General features: G+C 38.4%; 1 pseudogene; it reads left to right on the top strand.

Moving 5' to 3' along the window:
- The first annotated feature begins 655 nt into the window (after positions 1-655).
- Positions 656-16,586, top strand: LOC118808808 (annotated as a pseudogene).
- The last annotated feature ends 3,816 nt before the right edge of the window (positions 16,587-20,402 follow it).

Genomic DNA, 20,402 nt, shown 5'->3' with positions numbered 1-20,402 from the left:
CTATCTATCTATCTATCTATCTATCTATCTATCTATCTATCTATCTATCTATCTATCTATCTATCTATCTATCTAATGAATTGGTCACGTGATACTTTCTTTTTTTGGTTGTTTAAGTAATAGTCCATTTTTTTTTACTCCATCAGACAGTTAAAACAATGTATTTGTTTGAGGGTTTTTTTTTGTTACATTTCTTTATTAATACACAAAGTTAGTCTTTTTTAGTCCTCATTCTACTGTAGATAAACGGACCTCATACAATAAGTGTACTAAATAAATAAATAAACAAGACTATTTCTCTAATCCTATCAATTATGAATAAAATGTATTTAATCAACCCATGGATCAATCAAATGGATCGATCCCGTATATCTGGGTTCATTTTAGAAGTACAAAAAAAAATCAGAATAATGTTCGTCATGAACAACTGCTACATTTATTCATTCTTTTTTCGTTCGTTTTACTCTGCATGATCTGATGCTTACATTCAGAATGACGTCGACCGTTTCGTCACGACTGTACAGTGAACTCTGGAGGGCAGCGCTGAAATCACAGCGGAGAGAAAGAAAGAGAGCCTGTCACTGAGATCAGAGGAAGAGAGAGAAGACAGAGAGCAGACAAAAGCAGAGAGAGAGAGAGAGAGAGAGAGAGAGAGAGAGAGAGAGCCTCACTGAAGTCAGAGCAGGGAAGGAGCGATGGATGAGGAAGAAGCGGAGCAGAGCAGCGCGGTGTGTGGATACTACAACGAGGATTTAACGCACAAGGTAGGACTGAAGGGAGGACTGCAGGAGACACACAGGGTGATAAGACTGAGACCTGCAGCTGTGAGGACTGCAGAGTGCAGAGTGTAGCTGCTTTAGACAGAAGAAACAGGCTCTGCAGCATTAGATCTGTTCAGACCGAGCACAGTCCATCTGTGCCTCCTCTGAACTGTGTGACCTCCTGTGGGTTCCCTTTCATACACTCAGGCCTGTTTCTGTGGGTGAGGGTCAGCTGAGCGCACTGTCTCTGTCTGATGTGCATTGTTTCTGCTTGAATTTGATTCAGTAAAATCAGTTAGGGATTCAGTGTAGATCTGGAAAGATCAATACAGATGATCGGTACTGCAATAGACTGAAATTAGCAGACAGTTTTCAAAGAAACAGACAGACATGTCTCAAATTGAGTTATGAATCATGTGATAATGAGTTATGAATATGTCACATATACCACCTACTGTTCTACCACCTAGTTCACCTACTGTACATGTTGTACATTAGTGTCCCTATAGTACATTTAAGGTATTCAATTACAGTGAGACAGTGAAAAAACCTTGATTCAACTACGTACATCAGTTCACATGAATGTTACAATATATATTTAGAAAATATTAATATAATCTTTCACTATATGGACCATTTTACCTTTCAGCTTGATGACTTTTGGCATCGATGGTGCCTAATTGATGTAAATGTGAAGTAAATAATTTGTTTGTTATCATTGAAGTGCTCAGCCACATACTTTTTTTGTGAACATTGCGAAGAACACAATACAATACAATACAATAATGACGCTGCTATATAATAGACCACAAGCTTCCTGCAGTGCCGTGGGTGATGTGAAGTATAGGCTGTGGTCTTTCTATATAGGGCTGTAAGGAGCAGAGTGATGTGGCCATTCTCGAACAATGGTTAAGGGTCTGTGGTTTTATTTGTTATACGTGTCTCCATTAGCCTCCAGTCTCATGGGAGAAGGGGGTGGGTGTAGGGCTCAGCTGTGGTCAGAGAGACTTGCCGGCAGTGTGGTGTTATATAACTGACTGCACACTGAAATAACCAGCACTTAGTTGATTCTTACAGTGATATGACAAATAGAATGTAATTATGTATGTAGTACTGGAAGAAAACTGTCTTTCTTCTCAATCTCAAGAGCATGAGTCAGCTGGGCGGCCACGTCTTGTGTGGTGTGTTGATCCCTGTGTGTTGATCCCTGTGTGTTGATCCCTGTGTGTTGATTCCTTTGTGTTGATCCCTTTGTGTTGATCCCTGTGTGTTGATCCCTGTGTGTTGATCCCTGTGTGTTGATCCCTGTGTGTTGATCCCTTTGTGTTGATCCCTGTGTGTTGATCCCTGTGTGTTGATCCCTGTGTGTTGATCCCTTTGTGTTGATCCCTGTGTGTTGATCCCTTTGTGTTGATCCCTGTGTGTTGATCCCTTTGTGTTGATCCCTGTGTGTTGATCCCTGTGTGTTGATCCCTGTGTGTTGATCCCTGTGTGTTGATCCCTTTGTGTTGATCCCTGTGTGTTGATCCCTGTGTGTTGATCCCTTTGTGCTGATCCCTTTGTGTTGATCCCTGTGTGTTGATCCCTGTGTGTTGATCCCTGTGTGTTGATCTCTGTGTGTTGATCCCCTTTGTGTTGATCCCTGTGTGTGCAGCGATGAGATGGATTATTACAAGAATGTTGATTTTTTTTTGGTCAATTTTCCCATAAATGTCCATAATCCATCAATTATCCATCCATCCATCCATCCATCCATCTCTCCATCTCTCCATCTTTCTGTTCATAAGTGTCCAAAATCCATTCATCTATCATTTATATATTTGTCCATTTTCTCATAAATGTCCATAATCCATCAATTATCCATCCATCCATCCATCCATCCATCCATCCATCCATCCGTCCATTCACTCACTCAATAATAGTCTATCATCTGTTCATTATCCATTCGTCCGTCCGTCCATCCATAAATGTCTTTTGTCTGTCCATTATTCATACACTCATCCATATATGTGTCTAAAATTCATTCATCCATCCATTCATATAGTCATTTAAATGTCAATCCTTCCATAAATATCCATCATCCGTCAATTATTCATTCATTTATCTATTCCTCCATTCATTCAGTCGATAACAGTCTACCATCTGTATATCATCCATCTATCAATCGATCCATCCATCCATCCCTCTCATTTAACATTTTGTTGTACTACATTGATTATAGAGGTCCAGGTGACATAATTCAGCAGATCCATTCATTCACTGTAGACAGTATTCTTTAAAGTCAACTTGAGATTTAAATATTCCTTTTTACTTTGATGTGATTTTGAACTATTTTGCATATAGTTCATATAGTTTTTCGCATTCCATCTATATGGTGTACCAGTTTGACAACTTTACAACTGTGAAGTGATCTGATTACTTTTTACTACAACAGAGAAAAAAAAATCATTTAGTCGTGCATATAATGTCTCACTAATGTGCTCTGCTGTGCATGGTGTCGCCTTCCTTTCTGTTTATACAGCTTTACTTTGTCATGCAAAATCAAAGTAAGGCTTGTGTAATTGTATTTGTTTGTCCGTGACAAATTCCAGAGCATCTGTGTTTATTCCACCTGATTACTTCCTGTCAGAAGGAGGAGGGGGGAAGGGTGGACCACGCTTGCTTGAGACTCAGTGTTGTCATGGCAACCGCATCTTCCCTCTCCAGCTGGCTCTCTGTTGCCGTAGCGCTGCGCTGGGTGACGTGGCTCTGCCGTGTTGAGACTGTGTGAATGTTAATGCGAGGTGAAATGTATGAGCTTAAAGCCTGTGTGGATGAAAAATAGATTATGTATATGCTGCTAGTGTGTAAAGTTTTAATGTGTTCAGTTGCCTCAAAGTTTCAGTCGGAAATAGCTGAAGCATTCCCATAGCCATCCCTGGAATAGCTTTGAGTTCAGTGAGTTCAGTACACTTGAATTTGGAAACTGTCTTTATTCAGCTCCTTTGTTATTGCAGAATCATAGTGAAATCTGAGATTTCATGAATCTTTTAATAATTTCCTAAAGAATCACAATAAAACTGAATCACTGTGATTTCAGAAATGCATACCCCGTATGTTCAGCATCTAAAAAAGCAAAACATTTTCTGTCATTATAGTGGAGGTGCACTGGAATTCAGCTTGTGACATTTTTGTTTTTTATTACAATTTGTATGTACACTGATCAGGCATAACATTATGACCATGTTTCTACACTCATTGTCCATTTTATCAGCTCCACTTACTATATAGGTGCACTTCCTGTCAGAAGGAGGAGGTGGAAAGGTGGACCACGCTTGCCTGAGACACACTTCCCACGCTTGCCATCATATGTACAAATATGTACAAGTTGTAATAAAAAACAAAAATGTCTTCCCACAGGCTGAATTCCAGTGTGCCTCTACTATAATGACAGAAGATGTTTTTACTTTTTAGATGCTAAACACATGGGGTTTACATCTCTGAACTCACAATAATTCAGTACACATCATGTAAGAAAAGGTAAAACATTTTCTGTCATCATGGTGGAGGCACTCTGGAATTCAGCTTTGTATGAAGACTTTATTGTTTTTATTACATTTTTGCCAACCTTTTGTTGGGCAACATGATGATATTTATAATTACCTTAATCAATTACATCACATTACGTCACTATATAACAATACAATATAGCTATGACGTCACTGTATGTGAATGTATGTGAAGTATATATATATATATATATATATATATATTATATATATACATACACCGATCAGGCATAACATAATGACCACCTCCTTGTTTCTACGCTCATTGTCCAGTTTATCAGCTCCACTTACTATATAGGTGCACTTTGTAGTTCTACAGTTACAGACTGTAGTCCATCTGTTTCTCTGCATACTTTGTTAGCCCCCTTTTACCCTGTTCTTAAGTAGTCAGGACCCCATGGACCCTCACAGAGCAGGTACTATTTGGGTGGTGGATCATTCTCAGCACTGCAGTAACACTGACGTGGTGGTGGTGTGTTAGTGTGTGTTGTGCTGCAACGAGTGGATCAGACACAGCAGTGCTGCTGGAGTTTTTAAACACTGTGTCCACTTACTGTCCACTCTATTAGACACTCCTACCTTGTCAGTCCACCTTGTAGATGTAAAGTCAGAGACGATAGCTCATCTGCTGCTGCACAGTTTGTGTTGGTCATCCTCTAGTCCTTCATCAGTGGTCAGTCCAGCAGTGACACTGAGGTGTTTAAAAACTCCAGCAGCACTGCTGTGTCTGATCCACTCAGACCAGCACAACACACACTAACACACCACCACTACATCATCACCACCACTACATCATTAAACAAGACTATATATATATATATATATATATATATATATATATATATATATATATATATATATATATATACACACACATATATATATATATATATATATATATATACACACACATATATATATACACACATATATATATATATATATATATATAGTCTTGTTTAATTTGACTAAGTGATTTAGTGCAGTACAGTATGTAAAATGTGCAATGCACCATGTGAAAAAATGTACACACTCATAGTTTTTGCTGTATGCTGTAAGTGTAATGGTGTAATGTTTATCATTTTGATGCTGCATTTGTCTGCTGTAACAACCTCAGAAAAAAAAATGCTATGCAAATTGTGTATTGTAAAATATAAATATGTTTTAATAATAATAATACATGTAGTGCCTTTCTCAAACCTAAAGATTTTCGCTTTTACAACAATTACACCACTACAAATTAACAGTAAACAACACACACACATGCACCCAGTTCCCCAACTGGCAGGTAGAAAACTTTCCGAAACCGTGACGTATAGTCTTCCGACTCATGGCCTAGTCATCCTCTGCTTCAGGGTGAATAGTATCCCTTGCAGCTCAGTCAAACCCCACTACTGGGGTGAAGAGTCTTCTGGCTTACGGCCTATGAGACTCCAATGTCACGGTGCGAAGTCACCCGGCTCATAGCCCAGTCATCCTCTGCCACCACAGTGAAGAGTCTCCTGGCTCACGGCCCAGTCAAACTTTGTTTCCATGGTGAATGATCTTCCAGCTTGACTTCACTACTGTGGTGAAGATGCTCCCAGCTCAAGGCCCAGTTAAACTACACTTCCATGGTAAAGAGTCTCCTGGCTCATGGCCTAGTCCTACTTTGCTACTGTGGTGAAGAGTCTCCTGGCTTGAGGCCCAGTCAGACTCTGCTTCCATGATGAAGAATCTTCTGGCTTGTGGCCCAGTCAGACTCCACTACTCTAGTGAATAGTCTCCTGGCTTGCGGCCCAGCTAAACTTCGCTACCATAGTGAAGAGTCTCCTGGCTTGCGGCCCAGTTAAACTCTTGTGATGAAAGGCCTAAAGGCAGTACTTTGTCAATGATGAAAAAAAAAACACACACGTTTTTGCCATATCGTCCACCCTTAAGCCGAACTGATCTGGACACTTAACCTGTACAGAAAATGCTTTTTTGTGGCCTAATGGTTTATTAATGCCCAGTAACAATCCATTGTTTCAACAGTCCTTGTTCAATAACAGTCAATGAGAATAAAGCACATTTTAAAAGTGAAAGACAATTTTGATCTAATCTAATTATCATTTTTTGTTCCCCAGCATGGGCTGTTATACCATCCTGTAACTCATCCCTCATCCTGTTTGTAGCTTTAATGACTCTCTACATTCAAAAAACAAATTCTTTTAAACAGCTAGAGTAACTCTGCACCTTCATCACAACCAGTCAGTTCAGTTTAATCCATTCTATTTTGTTAAATCGTAGCTGAAACTTTAAGGAAGACTGACTCTTTTGAATGCCTCTGTGTAGCAAGCTAGTGATATGCTGTAGCAGCCCTGGAACAAAGGTAGTTAGAATAAAGACCATAGGCATTAAAACCCTTTGACACAAAGTCAGCATGCCTTTGGATCTAAACCGGAGTTCAAATCAACAATTCACATAGTCTGTGTTTCTGTCACTGTTAGTTTAATTCCCTTATCTCCTCACACACTCCATTCGACTTAAGTGCTTAACCTTAAGCTCGTTTCATTTCATTAATAAGCTGGAGGTGTCTACAGCGTCCCCGTTCTGCCTGCTTTAAGGTTTACTAAGCTTACCTCATCCTATAAGCCCTTACGCAGAGAAAGTTTTGAAGAATTTTTGTGAATGCAGTAATGATAGCATTAATATTTAAAGAGTTTCAGAGGCACTGGTACATGCTGTGACAGTGTAGCTGTGGTAAGGTGCCTCAGGATCAAATGTCTGTTGTACACAGAGAAATAAAGCACATAGAGGTCCAAATGACCTTCGTCTTACACTGTATTCAATATTTGTATCCATTACCATATCGTCACTGTCCAAAAAACAAGTATCTCTTCATCCGTATCTTCATCATTTGAGCACAGCTGCTGTTCTTCACACTATGTGAAAATATCATGACGAATGGACCAATAGAAATGCTCCAAAATTGATCGGAATAAAATTTCTTTATGTTTACTTACAAGTAAAGAACAAGTGAAGAACGTTTTTGTCCTTTTCTGTGAAGTTGACATTTTGGAGATACTTTTTCTGTGGACAGCGACAATACATAAAGCATGTAACTACACTGTGATGAAAAGGTGTCTCGAAAATCTGTCCTTAAATTCTAGAGAACATGCAAAATAGGCTCGTTTTTATGGCAGTTTGCTAAACGTCTATGAAAAGGTTTGACCTGACATCAAGGTTAAAGATCTTAGAAATGCTGGACTGATAGAACCTGGAACTTCTAAAAGTTTATACCGTCATCCTTTTTTATACACTATACTTTTTCTAATTATTAATTACCTTAACTTAGTAACTTACTAAATTTTCTTATTAGCTGTATTTATTAAATTTACTTATTAAATCTGCTTATTAACTGTACATATTAACTTATTAAATCTGCTTATTAACTGTACTTGTTAACTTATTAAGTCTGCTTATTAAATGTATCTATAAATTTACTACATCTTCTTACCACTCTGGTTACTAACTTTACTTATTAAGTCTGCTTATTAACTACACTTGATTAATTAATAAGTATGCTTATTAATTTACTAAGTTATATATTAGCTGTACTTATTAACTTTACTTATTAAATCTGCTTATTGACTGTACTTGTTAACTTATTAAGCCTGCTTATTAGATGTATTTATCAACTTTAAATGAATATTATTCTGGTTACTAACTTTACTTATTAAGCCTGTTTTTTTTAACTGTAATTATTAATTTTACTTATTAAATCTCCCTTTTAAATGTACTTTTAACTTCACTTATTAAATCTTCTAACTACTTTAGTTACTAACTTATTAAGCCTGTAGATTTACTGTACTTATTAAGTCTGCTTATTAACTGTACACTGTAAAAAAATGTAGTTTTAACTTAAAAGTTAGTGTTTGGACTGGCTTAAAAGGGAGTAAGGGTGTAAGGATCTGTTTTTTAATGTCTTTTCAACTTATTATTTGATGTTCCAATAACTCAAAATGTTAAGTCCGTCTGAACACAAACTTTTTTAAGTTAAACCCCCCAAAACAATTCTTACAATGTACTTTTTAACTTTGCTTATTAAGTCTGCTTATCGACTTTCCTGATGACGTATCTTTGACCAGTTGCATATCTGTATCTCTATCTGACTCTCTCTCTTGTCTCTTTCACTCTCTTGCCCCTCGCAGACGATCCTGGTGGGTGACAGTGGTGTGGGCAAAACGTCTCTGCTCGTTCAGTTTGATCAGGGAAAATTCATTCCTGGCTCTTTCTCTGCTACTGTGGGCATCGGCTTCACGGTAACACTCTGTTTCTCTCTTTGTTTCTTTCTTTTTCTCTCGCTCTCTTTCACACACAGCCACAAGAGTGACCTCTCACACTGTCTCATTCTTGTATAAGCTGCAAACACTAATGCCTTTCATTCATCCAGTTTCCAAGCATTTAATACACATTATGTTCAGCAGAGAGCTTATCTTTGGTCTAAGCTGTTAGCAAGAGCAAAGCTTGTTGCCATAGAGCCCATCTGAGACACGGCTGTGATGAATTCTGGTAGGAAGCCAGTCACAATAGAGTCAGATATGATTAGAACACAGTCAGGAGACAGAATGAAGCCTTGTGTGTTTAGATGTCACATGTTTAAACCACTTTAAACCGGCCTTGTGAAACATGGCTCATTTGTCTTACGCATGTTCCTTACTTGTTTTTCTTCATCAGAATAAAGTCGTCACTGTTGGGGATGTGAAGGTTAAATTACAGGTGAGTACAGATGGCATTGAATAAGAAATGTTTTGTCTCCCTTTCAAAGCAGCTAAGTCTGCTGTGGGCCTCTGAAAATGTGTCCTCTGTTTGTCGTTTGCCATTAGCATCCAGACAAGCCCTGGTTCTGAGCTGTTCTTGTCTATGGGAAGAATTAAAGGCTTTTTCTAAAAGTGCCCCTCTCACACATTGTTGTAACCCAATGAATTTCAAAATATTTCCTTCCTGAAATAAAATGCAATAACTGGAACGTGGTGTTCCAAAGCTTAAATATCACTGTGGTAAAAATAGAAATATTGCTCCCAACCATGATGCATGCAAGCGAACACCTGAATGGCAAACTAGCACGCCTTGCGAAGTGTGGTAGTCAAGTTGATTTCCAGTAGTACACTACAATTTAATTAGCTAGTGATGTTATATAATATTGTTTACCTAATGTGTAAGATATTCTACGAGTCATGGCAGCACTTAGTGGTGTCGGTTAAAAGTGCAGCGTTGTTAGATTCCATGTAGCAATATTTGTATTCCAACTACTTACACTGACACATTCGCTAACCAGCAGGGATGGAAATCAGTCCCAAAAATAATTGATACCTTGATTCCATACAAAAGTCCACAACTGATTTGATTCCAAACCTTTGGACTCGATTCAACGTAGTGATGTTCAAGTGAGCCCGCACCGCTGTGCACATGGAGTGCGAGATTTTCCTGGTGTCACTGTCTAGACAGCCAGTCTGAAAAATACTACCAGAGATACCATAGCAACCACCTAGCAATACTCTAGCAACCACCTGGACAACCATAGTAACCACCTAGCGATGCCCTACTAACCACTTAGATATCATAACAACCACCTAGCAGCAGTCTGGTATACCATAGCAACCACCTAGCAATACTCTAGCAACCACCTGGACAACCATAGTAACCACCTAGCGATGCCCTACTAACCACTTAGATATCATAGCAACCACCTAGCAGCAGTCTGGTATACCATAGCAACCACCTAGCAATGCCCTAGTAGTCACTTAGATATCAGAGCAACCACCTAGCAACAACCTGGGATACCATAGGAACCACCTAGCAATACTCTAGCAACCACCTGGAATACCATAGTAACCACCTAGCAATGCCTTAGTAACCACTTAGATATCATAGCAACCACCTAGTAACAATCTGGGATACCATAGCAACCACCTAGTAACATCCTATCAACCACCTGGAATACCATAGTAAGCACCTAGCAATGCCTTAGCAACCACTTAGATATCATAGCAACCACCTAGCAACAATCTGGGATACCATAGCAACCTCTTAGCAATGCCTTAGCAGTCACTTAGATGTCATAGCAACCACCTTGCAACACCTAGAAACCCCAAAAATATAGTAACTCTTTGGCAACACCCAGGCAACCACCTGGGATTGCTTAGGCTGTGAAATCTCTCTGCATTTTCCTCACTTTTCTAGTTGATATTGGATTCTTTACTTTTGCCAGATGTTCTTGTTTATTTTTTTCGACTCCATTGATTCAGATCACTTGTAATTGAAATCAAGAGTAGACGCCAAGATTTCATAAAAATGAATGTAATTTTTTTGTGAAAGTGTATTATTGGTTTTAAAAAATTGGTTGGATATTGGTTGTAAAAAAGAAAGAGACGAAAAAAACAGAGATGGCTTAGTAAACTATATTTAGACAAAATAAAAATATAATGTCAGTTCATGATTCCCCCTACGCCAAATGTAGTCAGTCAACCAAGATCTGTTTGGTGTCTGAAGTTTGAGTCTTTGGTTTTGCACTGGAGCTCTTAGGCTAATGTAGCTAATAAGTAATGAAAGCTTATATTCCACTGATTAGCACTGTACATAAATCATCACACACTTGTTTGGGTGAACAAGTACTCTAAAGACTTTCTAATGATTTATGTTTGACAAATAATTATAAGTGAATATAAGGTTCCATTACTTATTATCTACATTAGCCTTGTAGCTCCAGTGCAAAACTAAAGAAGCAAACTTTAGACACCAAACATGTCTTGGTTGATCAAGAACATTTGGAGTTCTTTAAAAAAAAGAAAAAAACATTTATCCTAGAGTATTGTTTACTTCTGCTCACGCTGTCCACACTAATTAGAATATTACACTAGCAGAGAGGAAGAGCTGCTAAAGTGAGTGAAATTCAGGAGGTACACTTGTTTCTGATTTGTTCTCTCTGGCTCAGATTTGGGACACGGCGGGTCAGGAGAGATTCCGCAGTGTCACTCATGCTTACTACAGAGATGCTCACGGTGAGAGGATTTCTCTTCCTCCATTTCTCTCTTTCTGTCTTTCTTTTTCTGTCACATTTTTCCTGTTGGTCTTTCTTTCTCTTGCATAAGTAATAACGAGTCCCATTTCCTCTGTTTCACATACTTAACCCTTAAGTCTGGGGTTGTTATTGTTCTTTTGCTATTAATCCAAATTATATACACAATATATAATTATTTTAATGTGATCACATAATGACATGACTAATTTTATACAACACTTAGTTCCGGCCATGCAAGCTGATTGGTTAAGAAGCGTTCTAACTGTGCTGTTGTTTCACCATAACATCATTTTTTTTCCACAAACGCTGTATCACTCCGCTGAGACGCCGTTGCTAAGCAACGACTTTGACAGCTGTAGGAGACGCTCAAGCCATTTGAACGTTTTTACTTCTTACTGTGCCACAAACAGAAAACAGATACTTTTAAGATCACATTTGACCGACAGCCGATTTAGTCAGACTCTGAAGACGAGACGACACTAAATTCCCAAACTGTCATCACCACTGAGCAGCTTTTCAGTCGGCAGCTGTGACAGAAGAACAGTTAAACAACCTGGAATCAGCCAGAAATGAACCCAGTACCATTCACCAAACATGTAGTCTCGTCTTCAGAGTCTGACCAAATCAGACTGAGCCATAAAACTGCCGCAATAAAAAACAAAAAAGCTGCTCAGTGGTGATGACAGTTTGGGAATTTAGTGTAAGGAGCTGGAGAACGAACTGCTGGCTGTGAGTGGAGCACATTACTCTGACGTAGCAACAACCTGCTTGTTAAGGAACTATAATTTGGTGAAGGAACTGCGAACATTAAAACATATTAAATGCTGCGTTCACAATTTATTAATTTCTCACTTTATTTATTTAACTGTTGTATAAAAGCAATAGAACACGAGGTCGGGTATTACCGCGAATAACATCGCTAAAGGCTATCGCTACCCTGAGAGACTGGCTGTTCCTTTTGCAAATCTCTTGAATGTTCACTCCCTCGAAAACAAGATAGACTAAGATTAACGCAGCGGGAGATGATTGCTGACTCATTCAACTAAAAGGGGATAACGTTAGCGTGTTTTGCACTGTTTGCTGATTGAGTTATCTGGCTTTTTTAGGCCATACTGACAAAACTAAAGTCTTCCAACCAGGATATCACCTGCTATTATTGGTTCTTCTTGAAATATCGTCATTACAGATTTTGCAACAAGTTCTCAAAAGTAAAAAAATATTCCACACTGTTGATGTGTTTGCTTCAGTTGAGGTCCATCTTTTGGTGCATATACGGTCACTCAGTAGCGCATGTGAGCATCAGATACTGCTTCATGGTATTGTTATTCTCTCCTACCAATACAGTGTTTAAGCACCAGGTTTGGGGCCAATTCAGTATCACTATTGTTGCAACACTTATAAAAGGATGTTTGTATAAACACTTGTTTTCTTTTCCCCGTGCAGCTCTACTCCTGCTGTATGACATCACCAGCAAGTCATCATTTGACAACATCAGGGTAAAATACACTTAATTTTCATGGCCTGGCGTTAGTTTACGCATTTATTCTTTGCATTTACAAACTTTTATACACAAACTTCTCATAAATAAGTGCATGTAGATCTAAAGCTGTAGAGAACACATAGTCAGGATGTGCTTGGACAAGCTCTGATTGGCTGAATTTCTTCTTGAAGGCGTGGCTTACTGAGATCCATGAGTATGCACAGAGTGATGTGGTTATCATGTTACTTGGCAACAAGGTAAGACACCCCGCTGCAGTCCTTACATTACATAGATTACTGTGCAAAAGTCAGAGACCCCGCCTTTTTTCTTCATTTGTTTAATTTTCAGTCAAAAGGGGCATTACGTACAAGTTGAATAAAGTTAAAGTTAAATATAAGATAATCTTCTTACATAAAAAAACAGAAGTTTCCAAAACTGGAGTTCAAAAAATGATTAAAAGATATGCAGGAACTGGTCCTCCTAACAACTGTGCGAGACCTGATAGACACCAAAACCTTCACCATCAAATAAACAACACAAAGCTTTCATCTTTGAGAGAGAGGAGAAAATCAAGCTGCTTCAGATCTGAAAACATCCACAGGTGTTTCTGTCCATCCTTCCACTGTGAGAAGACGACTCAGCGCTATGGGTCTGAAAGGATGTGTAGCTGTCAAGAAGAACCTCATTGAGAAAAGGAGACGGACACATCAAACAAAGAAGCTGAACATGGACTGACCACCCCAGAGTCCAGACCTCAACATCACTGAATATGTTTGGGATTATTTAGATCACAAGAAGCAGAAAATGCTAAACCAAGTTCTAAGAATGAACTTTGAAGGATGAACTTAACAGCCATTTCGACTGGGAAAATGAGGGGTGGTCTCTGACTTTTGCACAGTTCTGTTTATCTCAACCAGATGTTTACACAGACTGTTTTCTTCTGTAGGCTGATATGGGCAGTGGGCAGAGTGATCAAGCGAGAGGATGGAGAGAGACTGGCCAGGGTTTGTTTTTTGTTTTTGTTTTTTTTTTTCAGTTTATTGATGTAGAAACAAATTTGTTGCTGTTTTAATTTTTATTAATTTATCGAATGACTGTTAGAGACCCACCACACAGTAAAGTGCAGACCTACGCCATCTGCTGGTTGTAAAACATTTGAGTTCATTTTGTTACAGGTAAATTTCTGATAATGAATAAACCATCACTGTGTTTTTCTGAAGTAAAACTGAACTACAAAACCCATGATTCAGTGCTTCCACAGCTTTGTAGGATATATGTTAGTGACATCATCCATTTGTAGTCATTTGTAGTGCCTTTAGAAAAAAGTGGTGTTAAATATTAGTGAATGTAGAGGTAATACGGTGAGATATGTTGTATCTGTAATGTGCAGCATCTCCTGTTCATTGTTAACGTATGCTTTGAACACAGATTACAGGGGTTGATCTAACCACTTCAATCATTTATATCTACAATCATTTATTTGATGTTTCACTTACAGGAGTATGGCGTCATATTCATGGAAACCAGCGCTAAGACTGGCGTCAATGTAGATTTGGCATTCATGACAGTGGCAAAGTAAGTCATAATAATACTCCATCCAAACTTGAAAAAGTGGAATCATGCCCGTCTCTAATTCACACAACTTCTCCCCAGTTAGGGATGTGCCAATATGGGGATTGGGGGCCAACATATGTGGTATTTTTCATGTATAAAATGAAGGAATATATTAAATTTATAGACATATGTATAGAAAAAAATGTTTAAACTGTAGAAATTGGGGTTAGGCCAGCTGGATTTGCACTACAGAAAGAATTAGCATATTCCATCATATCATAACATTTATTTCTATAGCGTTACGGATATAATGAAATGAATAAACACAGACATTTTGGCTCAGTAACTAGCGTCACATAAACACTTTCCTGTTTTAGACTACAATAAATACATTATGAAATACCTGTTTAAAAAATCTAAACATCTGTCAGTTTTTTTTACTGATTTTCTTTACTTCTACACTGAAGCTGTGAGGTAAATTGGTGGGTGATAAGCTTGCATTTCTTGTTAGCTACATTAACCTCACAGCTCCAGTTCAGACACAAAAAAATGTGATCAGCTCCAAGTAAAAATAGATCTCTTGCCAAACCGTTCATAAAGACTGCATATGCAAAACCTAATACCAAATGACTGATTGATCCTTGTACATTTCTAACTGTCATTTTCTGTGCTTTTCCGTGCAGGGAGCTGATTGGTCGATCTGTTGAACCACCCACTGACCCCAAGTTTCAAATCCACGACATGACAGAGGTGGACACACGAGAGACGAGCTGCTGTGGCTTCACGTAGGGCCTCATTAGACAGAGGGATGGATGAGAGACCAAAAAACGTAGGGCCGGCTGCAGAAAGGGGCAGAAAGGGGGACGGATCACAAAGTAAATTACTTGTCAGGAGGGTCTTACTCATTTAAAGCAGTCCAGTCCTGGAGAGCCACACTGCTGTGCAGTTTTCTGATTTCTGGGCCCCTGTTCCAACACCTGAACAAAAACACCTGTTCCAGCTAAATTAGAACTCATTAATTAGCTAATGATTGGAATCAGGTGTGTCAGAAGAAGGAAATTATCACTTTGCAGTGGGAGGTTTCTTTAATGCAGTGGTCACCAACCTTAGCTCTGGAGAGATCTACTTTCCTGTGGAGTCCAACCACAATATAGATGTGTCTCAAAGTGCCGATGAGGTAGGTGAAACTGTGCTAGCACTGGCTGCTCTTCAGTGCTCTCTAATGCACGTTCGAGACAGCCTGAGAGGGCTAAACCAGCATGGCTTACTGACGCAAACAATGGGACACATTCAAATCTTATGTTTACAAGCATTTAATTAAGATTTACATTTCATTTCAAACTCTGGTGCTGCAGCATCTTACTACTCGTTGCTGTTTTCGCCCTTTTTCAAACTGTTTTGAAGGATTGTGGGTGACTGAAGGTCTTGAAAGATACTGAGGTCTTCAAATCCTCAGAAATGAAGTGTCCATTTCTCGGCCGCATTAGAAGGATCCAGCCTTCAGTGATGTAACGGCCAAGAAATGCAGCCTTTCTTTGCTGCACTCTTAGCTTTGAGACATGTCTACTGCCACACCTGCTCCAGCTAATTAGCTTCTTCAGCAGTCCTGGATTGGCTGGATCAGATGCGTTAGTGTTAGGTAACTGGGGGTGGGGTTGGGGGGCAGCCACTTCGATGGTTGCTAAATTCTACAAGCCACAAATCCTCTTTTGACAGAATGGGCACAAATCTCCACAGACACACTCCAAAATCTTGTAGAAAGCTTCCCAGAAGAGTGGAGGCTGTTATAGCTGCAAAGTAGTGGGGGGGACTCCATATTAATGTTAATGGTCTTGGAATGGGATGTCCAACAAACTCCTATAGATGTAACGATCAGGTGTCCACATACTTTTGGCCATATAGTGTATCAATAAGGATATAGTGTTTCAGAATAGAATATTATAACTAAACACAAGAAAAAAAATAAACAAGGATAAAAACACATAAGACACACTGAACACATTTCAGAACAAGCAAAAGCCTTGAAAACACCAGAAAAATAAACACAAATAAAACTTTAGATATGGTCAGTGGTAAACGGATCTTGACACCATAATGATTTTGGGAAACTAGGGCCAGTTCTGTGACCCTCCAGGACTGGACGCATATGAAATGAATGCTTTTTTGAGCACAAAAGGACTCTGTAATGTGGGACCAGGCTAAAAAAAAATGGTGCTTAAAGAGGCATTCTGGCATAAAACTAGCATTTAGTATGTTATTGAAACAATCCGTAGTGCAGCATTCACAGTTTTGTATCACGTTGCATTTCCACCTTTCAGTGTTCTCTCACTACAATGTCCAGCATGCATTTCACAACTACATTGTACAACCATTGGAATCCCCCACTGCTATCTTCGCTACTTATGTTGTGGCTTATAAGCCTTTTTTTTTTTAGGTCATTATGTTTGTTGGTTGCTTGTCCTTGTATTTCTCTTTTCCTCAGGTGGGGTCTGCTGCTTGCCAGGCTGTTGTTGTAAACAACAATATCTTCTCAATGACTTTCCTGGTTAAATTAAAGGTTAAATAGAAATGTAAAAATAAATGAGAAATAAAGATGTCATATTTGACTTCCTAGCCAGTTAGTTAGGCTTACTTTTGCATTACAGAAAAATATTTCAAACATGTACCTCCCCAAAGTTCCACACATCTTCAAGACACATCATCAGTAGGGGGGTTTTCCTAGTCTTTAAACCATTAAATTTCACTCTAGAGACTAAGGTGGCACTACTGTAGGAGGTGAGTAGGTGTGTCTACAACAGATGTAGTGATAGCTAACCTGAGTCTCTAAGAAATGTTTCTCTTTTTAAAAAGAATCTTAAGACTTTTGTTTTTAGACGTGTTTTTGTAAATTAATTTTGCTTTGTGAAAAGTGTGCTATATAAATAAAATGTAGTATTATTATTATTATTATTATTATTATTATTATTGTTATTATTATTATTATTATTACATTTTTTATTTTGGCCAGTGTGTCCCTTTAAGACTAGTGGTTCCCAATCCTGGTCCTTTTACCCCAAACTGTAAAGTGAATGAGCTAAAATGTGCAGGGGAAAGCACTACTCCAGAGTGTGCACATTCTGTGTGAAACCACTAGAGGGAGCAGTAATACAAGCTGTTTGAGGACTGATAAGCTGTTGAGACAATATGTTACAATATGTTCAGTTCTGTGTAAGAGACCAAGTCTAAACTGTCAGTGATGTCACTGTCTGCAGGATTTCTCAGTGTTTTATTCCCGAATGCAGCTGTTCTTATGCCAGTTTTTAAACCTTAAGTTGTAAACAATATGCAGTTGACATTCTTCATTGGACTTCAGCCTGTTTTATATGCCTTTATTCAGGGACAGAGTTTAAGGGGGGGGGGGTTCTTTTATGTGTCAGAGGGACAATCAATGTGTGGTTTGTGACACTGTATGACATACTGTTATCTATAAGAATGGACTGCCTTTATTATACCTTAAAAAAGTGTTAGAGTCTCAAATAATGCTGCACTATTAGTTTCCAGTATGACTTTGTAAATTTGTTCCTAAGGTTAGCTGCATTGCATCTGGTGTGTCTCAGGGTCTTAACTGAGGAAGATTATGCTTAAGCGCATGCTGGGCCTGCATGAGGGGAGAGTGCAAATATGCATCTTTTTTAAATTATTGTGCAGTTATAAGATTTTAAAATGTTTAATATGCTGTGTAATTTGTACCAAAAGTTTCTCTCAAGAGGAGTGTAAATGTGCGTGTATGTGTCTGTGAATATGTACAATACGTGGAGATCTTGGTGACAAGTGCAAACTGAGGTTTATATATATAAAGTACTTGCAATGTGTTCAAATGACTGTCTTATTGCTGCCTGATTATTCATTTTTATTAAATTACTCTGAATCCGGTAGCTGCTGTGGAATATTGGAAACCATGTGGCTTGTGTTTCTTAATGTTTGAGTTAAAGATGATTGTTTTTATCACATAAAGCTGTAAAATGCTGCATTTTAAGGTGAAGTATTTTGTGTCGTTTAAAAAAAACTGTGGTCTGTAACATTGTCCCTGCTTGTACACACCTGATTCAGTTCTTAGTCGGATCCCACATTTTTCTTACATTTGATGTCTGTGTAGTCTGCTTATGATGTTTGTGTGACTTTATGCGACAAAAACTGTCGTCATTGATTTATTTTACCATTTTCCTTCCTCTCTTATCCTATTAGAGCCATTTTTGTTACCGTATCTTGAAGGCTGATATAAGTAAATGTGCTCTGGTCTGATTGGCTGCCTCATTCCAAAAGCACATTGGTTACAACTTCAGTGTGAGTGGGTGGGACTAAACTGCTGTTGACTGAATATGCAGATATATGTAAATGTGTTGGTGGCCATTGTATCACAAAAATAGCAAATTTAAAATGAGCCATTTTTGCTGTTTAGTTTCCATATATGGAGTGTATGACATGATATCACGCTGAAATCTGCTGTAGGAAGCTGAAAGACTATAACTTCAGCATGAATGGGCGGGGCTAAACTACTGTAGGCTGAGTATGTGGATATGTATGTTGGTTTTCATGGCATCACAAAAATGGGTCGTTTCAAAAACAGGCTGTTTTTGCAGCCTAGCTTCCATATATGAACTGTATGGACTGTACAGTGAATGATGCATCTTGATACTTTATCCTGTTAGGCCTTAAGGAACCCCCCCCCCCACCTATGGGCCCACAGCTGAGTTTCTTACTTTCATGACAACATAACGTAATATTTTATAGTAGTTGTTGAAAATTTATAGAAATTACCTTATTCAACCCTTATTATTCATATTTAATCTTAATCTTTAATTGAGGAAAATGTTTCTTGATATGGGCCCTTAATAATGCTTGATAATTAGCTGATTGAATTGAACCTTAAGGTGGGATGTGGGGGGAGGGTGCAGTGCTGGGGTCTATCAGAAATCAGACCGAATACTGACCAAACCCATCTTGCATTTATTTGTAAAGTGCTGTCCATTTACAAATAAACATCAGTTTGTTAGCATGTTTATTCAATGTCCCCATATAGAGCCAAATTAGTCACAAATTCATATATATATATATATATATATATATATATTATATAAGTTGTCTGAACAAAACCTTGTATCTTCAACAGAAACGGCTCAAAATGACCTGGAAAAAAGTCTGGTTCCATTGACTTCCATTAAACGTAAAGTATGTTTTTTCCTTCTTCTGTAAAGTTACCAATTTGAAGACATTAGGTTTGGTTCCAACAACAGCGATTTTATATATAAGTATATAATACGTTTAATATAAGAATAATATATGTACATATATGATTTTGGCCTTTAGCCTCTTAATATGTCATTTTAGCCAAGGCTAAAATTCAGAAACAGGCTTAAAAAAAGAGGCTTCTGTAGGCTTGTTTTAAAGGAAGTAATTCTCCATAGGACCACTAGAAGGCGATATCATGTCTTTAAGAGAAATTGAAATTTCAGTGCTCCCTCATGCACTTAAGAGGCTGTTTTTTTTACAGGAGCAGCGCCCCCTAGCCAGATTATAATCTTAACCTTAATCAAATTAGACAAATATGAACGAGCAATATCCACTAAGGGACTGTGAACAGGGCATGAAGGAAAATGTAATCAGCCTCAATGTGCTGATTCACTGAATATGAATTCTGGAAAAGGAGGAAAATGACCTAAGACAGGGACTGTTCCGGTGTTATCTTGTGTTACCGTGTGAACCTACTCTTATCTTTCTGAAAAAAAAAACAGTCTATATTAACACCAATAGACTAGTATGCCTGAGAGAGTCTATATTCTATTTGTCCAGGAAAACACCCCCCGATAATGCAGGTGTAGACCCCCCCTTCCCCAAAACAGACAGACACACAAACATAAACACTTTTTTTGGTGGTGTCCCTGCAACAAGCGCCATCAAATCTTCATGGCCTCTCCAGCCAGGGCCTTAACAATGGGTTTCCTCCGAGCTGAGGCGAAAACAAGAAGCAGGTCATGATT

Source organism: Colossoma macropomum, unplaced genomic scaffold (assembly GCF_904425465.1).
Source record: "Colossoma macropomum unplaced genomic scaffold, Colossoma_macropomum, whole genome shotgun sequence".
In the NCBI taxonomy this organism is placed as follows: domain Eukaryota; kingdom Metazoa; phylum Chordata; class Actinopteri; order Characiformes; family Serrasalmidae; genus Colossoma; species Colossoma macropomum.
The sequence above is the reverse complement of the archived record's forward strand: the minus strand, read 5'-3'. Positions and strand labels throughout refer to the sequence as shown.